The sequence below is a fragment of the Oncorhynchus kisutch genome, linkage group LG20 (assembly GCF_002021735.2).
Source record: "Oncorhynchus kisutch isolate 150728-3 linkage group LG20, Okis_V2, whole genome shotgun sequence".
Lineage (NCBI taxonomy): Eukaryota > Metazoa > Chordata > Actinopteri > Salmoniformes > Salmonidae > Oncorhynchus > Oncorhynchus kisutch.
Genome location: NC_034193.2, coordinates 40743746 through 40749692, shown reverse-complemented (window position 1 = coordinate 40749692; position 5947 = coordinate 40743746).

Here is a 5947-nt window from a genome sequence, read left to right as displayed (position 1 = left end):
AGAATAATAGTGAAGACTTTAAAACTATGAAATAACACATCTGGATTCATGTTGTAACCAAACAAGTGTTAAACAAATCAAAATATGTAATATTTCAGATTCTTCAAATAGCCACCATTTGCCTTGATGACAGCTTTGCACACTCTTGGTATTCTCTCAAACAGCTTCACCAACAGTCTTGAAGGAGTTCCCACATATGCTGAGCACTTGTTGGCTGCTTTTCCTTCACTCTGTGGTCCGACTCATCCCAAACTGGCAGGTATAATTGAAAGAATACCAAGAGTGTACAAAGCTGTCATCAAGGCAAAGGGTGGCTATTTGAAAATATATAAAGATATTTTGATTTGATTAACACTTATGGTTACTACATGATTCTGTGTTATTTGATAGTTTTGATGTTTTCACTATTATTCTACAATGTAGAACATAGTCAAAATAAAGAAAACCCCTTGAATGAGTAGCTGTTGTACAACTTTTGACCGGCAGTGTACCTGTACAAGAATTACTGCTCTTTGGAAATTGAGTAAATCACTGAAATGTATATTTAAAACAAGTTTTATCAGATTGCATATGCATATAAAAAGTGTACAGTGACATAGCCAGATGCAAGCTGTTTGCTTTTGGATTCTTGGTTGTGTCCCAAATGGCACCCTATTCCCTATATAGTGCACTACTTTTGGCCCTGGCCATAAGTAGTTTGCTATGTAGGGAATAGGGTGCCGTTAGGAATGTGACATTGATTAAGGAAATACCCTGTCAGAAAAAAATATTATGTGTTAAATGTGACAAACTTGAAAATACATCTTGTGTATTACATACACCTTAGCCAAATACATTTAAACTCAGTTTTTCACAATTCCTGACATTTAATCCTAGTAAAGAATTCCCTGTCTTAGGTCAGCTAGGATCACCACTTTATTTTAAGAATGTGAAATGTCAAAATAATAGTAGAGGGAATGATTTATTTCAGCTTTTATTTCTTTCATCACATTCCCAGTGGGTCAGAAGTTTACATACACTCAATTAGTATTTGGTAGCATTGCCTTTAAATTGTTTAACTTGGGTCAAACGTTTTGGGTAGCCTTCCACAAGCTTCCCACAATAAGTTGGGTGAATTTTGGCCCATTCCTCCTGACAGAACTTGTGTAACTAAGTCAGGTTTGTAGGCCTCCTTGCTCGCAAACGCTTTTTCAGTTCGGCCCACAAATTTTCTATAGGGCTTTGTGATGGCAACTCCAATACCTTGACTTTGTTGTCCTTAAGCCATTTTGCCACAACTTTGGAAGTATGCTTGTGGTCATTGTCCATTTGGAAGACCCATTTGCGACCAAGCTTTAACTTCCAGAGTGATGTCTTGAGATGTTGCTTCAATATATCCACATAATTTACCCTCCTCATGATCTATTTACCCTCCTCCCATCTATTTTGTGAAGTGCACCAGTCCCTCTTGCAGCAAAGCACCCCCACAACATGAAGCTGCCACCCCCGTGCTTCCCGGTTGGGATGGTGTTCTTCGGCTTGCAAGCCTCTTCCTTTTTCCTCCAATCGTAATGGTCATTATGGCCAAACAGTTCTATTTTTGTTTCATCAGACCAGAGGACAAAAAGTACAATCTTTGTCCCCATGTGCAGTTGCAAACCATAGTCTGGCAATTTTATGGCGGTTTTGGAGCAGTGGCTTCTTCCTTGCTGAGCGGCCTTTCATGTTATGTCGATATAGGACTCGTTTAACTGTGGATATAGATACTTTTGTATCTGTTTCTTCCAGCATCTTCACAAGGTCCTTTGCTGTTGTGCTGGAGTTGATTTGCACTTTTCGCACCAAAGTACATTCATCTCTAGGAAACAGAACGTGTATCCTTCCTGAGCGGTATGACGGCTGCATGTTCCCATGGTGTTTATATTTGCATACTATTGTTTGTACAGATGAACACGGTACCTTCAGGCGTTTGGAAATTGCTCCCAAGGATGAACCAGACTTGTGGAGGTCTACAATTATTTTTCTGAGGTCTTGGCTGATTTCTTTTGATTTTCCCATGATGTCAAGCAAAGAGGCACTGAGTTTGAAGGTAGGCTTTGAAATACATCCACAGGTACACCTCCAATTGACTCAAATTATGTCAATTAGCCTATCAGAAGCTTCTCAAGCTGTTTAAAGGCACAATCAACTTAGTGTATGTTAATGTCTGACCCACAGGTATTGTGATACAGTGAAATCATCTGTCTGTAAACAATTGTTGAAAAAATGACTTGTGTCATGCACAAAGTAGATGTCCTAACCGACTTGCCAAAACTATAGTTTGTTAACAAGAAATATATGGAGTGTTTGAAAACCAAGTTAATGATTCCAACCTAAGTGTATGTAAACTTCTGACTTCAACTGTACATTATATATTTAAGCTACAGTATTTATGCCATAGTAAGACCTCATAGTTCCATCTTTGTACATTTTAAAGTCAATTATCAATTTAGAGGACAAGTATTGTTGGTGTTCAATGTTGCTACTGATGTTAGTAATTGTTATTTAGGAACAATATTGTTTTTTCTTGTTCAGTAGTCTCATTGACAGTCTAGAAGTTTCTAGCCACAGTGTTCAACATGATAAATATTAGATTAGCTATATAAGGGAGGGGGGGGGATAGCGAAAACGGAGAAGGTGGTTGGAGTGGAGAAGCGTGTGGCTAAATTTAAAAACATCTGATAGTGTTATGGTTGTTCCACAGGCAACATTTCTACATGGGATCTCCATAAAATACATACGGCATGTTTCCACTTGATAACTTTGTTCAGTTTAAAGGATAAGTATTATATTTTGAGAAAACAAAATCCAAGTGTGAAAACTGCCAAACAAATCTGAAATATCTCACGTTGTCAAACACTATTATGAGTGTTTCTTCAGATTAGAACAGTCTTCTCAATATTTGGTTTATTCTCCTTTGTGTTAATGCTGTATATATTTAATGATCAACATGTAAATGGACTGAAATAACTTTTATATAGACTATTACATGTGTAAGTTATAACGATCTGGATGTTTTACTCATTTGTAGCCATGGTGAACCATTTATCTACTCAGTGTGTCTATATTGTCTGTGGTTATAGCTGCCTCTTGCATCGGATACTCAATGTGAGCTTTTGCATTTGTTTTACACACACATTTTAGAAAAGATTCAAGTCAGAGAAGTCATTTTTTATTTTTTACAAAGAGTAATTTATGATGTTCAATGTGCAATCTACTGTATTATATCTCTGAAAATAAAGAAACTGCTGTATTTGATGAAGTACCTCATTGCGGAACTTCTTACCTCTTAAAATATGAATGTATCCACTTTATCCTACACTACATCTGGAGACCGATTTTTATCTCAAATCAAATTGTATTTGTCACATGCTTCACAAACAACAGGTGTAGCCTAACAGTGAAATGCTTACTTACGGGCCCTTCCCAACAATGCAGAGAGAGAAAAAAGATAAATACAGGAATAAATACAAAGAGTAACGATAATCTGTTGATTTTGTGTGATGTGCTTACACATCGTCTCCCTGTAGTTTAGCGGTTCCCAGCCAGCGGTACTAGGACCCCTGGTGGTACTTGGCCTATCCACAGGGGTACTTGAAAAGACTCATGAGACCATAGGCCTACTGGTTAAAATGCACATGAGGGGGTACATCAGGGGTACTCCGGCAAAGCAAACTGTAGTAACCAAAAAAGGTAGGGAACCACTGGTCTAGAAGTTCAGTATATGTTGTACACTGCATGGCCAATATTCTTTACTAGTATAGTAATTGATTAAGAATTCCCTTTTGACTATTGAGTGTTAAATATTTAACTCTGTTGCAGTGTTCACCATTTTACCCTTAACGTGTTCAAAGGATCTTGATTGCGGTGTTTGCATAGCTCTAATGTAGAGTAATACGAAACACCTACAGTGTAAAACATAACATTTAGTTTAGAGTACACTGGACCCACTTCGCTTAGTGCTGACGCTGTTAGATTTTCTCAGTATAAGAAATAAACACTTGTAATGTTGCAGTAAATATTTTTGGGGATGTATTAACACTAAATGCCTAATTTGCATATTTCCCAGGATGCCTTTTTGAGTAAATTGTAGAGTTAACACCCATAACTGTATTTGTTAGTGACAGAGACATGGTTGTTGAACTCTTTCCTTTTAAAGGCCTCTGAATTTCCCCAAGTGAGTTCCTGGATGAATGTTATCATTAAAATTATACTCTGACAATACATTACATACATCATAAGGTCTTACTTATTGGCCTAGTTGATGATCTAGTTTTGTCCTAACTCAGTGGTGTTAGGAAACTCCTTGTTTACAAGCCACATCAGGCCTGCAAGTCACGTTATGCTGGCTTGCAAAGTGATGTTTCATTCCTTTTGGAATCCAGCTAGAGTCCCCGGCTGTATCACAACCGGCCGTGATCGGAAGTCCCATAGGGAGGCGCACAATTGGCCCAGCGTCGTCCGGGTTTGGCCGGGGGGGCTTTCCTTAGCTCATTGCGCTCTAGCGACTCCTTGTGACGGGCCGGGTGCCTGCAGGCTGACCTCTTCGTTAGGTGAATAGTGTTTCCTCTGACACATTGGTGCGGCTGGCTTCCGGGTTAAGCAGGCGGGTGTTTAAGAAGCGCGGTTTGGCGGGTCATGTTTTGGAGGACACATGACTCAACCTTCACCTCCCGAGCCCGTTGGGGAGGTGCAGCGATGAGACTAGATTGAAATTGGTGTGAAAAATGGGGTAAGATACTAAACACTTTTTTTTACTATATTATTTATCTTTGTATAGTTAATCGATCAATGTACATGCAAAAACAGATGTTAAAAACAATCCTAAAAATATTAATAAACCTGCAGTAGAGCATGCTGGGAAATATAATAATGGGTGTGGTTTTGATAGGACTGTTTTACTCGCTACAGTGTAAAACAATCATTCTGGTTATTAACACCAGCACTGGGATTAAAATAACCCCACTTAGTATTCATTTCACATGTACAGAATGAATTTAACTCCTGAATCCACACCAGAAATGTTACATTAAGTGGTGTATTAAAGTATTGAGATGTCAGCTGTATTGCGATGCACCCTTTAAGGATGATTGCAGTGTTACCATCTCTCATCAATTCAGTTTTGCGTCTCAAATGGCACTTTATTCACCAACGTAGTGCACTATGTAGGGAATAGTGTCATTTGGGATACGCCCTGTGTGAATGAACAGAGCGATCGAAATGATGTCTTCAGTACAGACATGCAGAAGATGGGTAGCTGTGCCTCTGTACTACACTGCCATCTAGTGTTGTTTATAGAAAGAAACAAGTCAGAGCTGCATTCTATACTTACCATGTTAAACAAAACAAAAAACAGTCTCAAAGACATTCAAGTATTTGTCCGAAACATATCAACTGTGGACCACGGAGGAAAAAAACATTAACCTTGGGTGAAATGACAATCTTTCAACTGAGTGATTATTACAATGAGATCTTTTTACACAGAAGTTCTCTCAGCAGTCTCCATCTGGGACGCCTCAATCCTCGCCTCTGGCATTGGAAGATATTGTAGGAATTTGGGTATTTATACAACATCGGGGGTCAGTGCAATTTAAGATGAGGGAGGACAAAACATTTTTTTTCATGAGCATGGCCTTATTTCTATTACACCATGTTACACCATCCTCGGATGGGGCCACAGTGTCTCCTGACCCCTCCTGTCTCAGCCTCCAGTATTTATGCTGCAGTAGTTTGTGTCGGGGGGCTGGGGTCAGTTTGTTATATCTGGAGTACTACTCCTGTCCTATTCGGTGTCCTGTGTGAATCTAAGTGTGCGTTCTCTAATTCTCTCCTTCTCTCTTTCTTTCTCTCTCTCGGAGGACCTGAGCCCTAGGACCATGCCCCAGGACTACCTGACATGATGACTCCTTGCTGTCCCCAGTCCACCTGG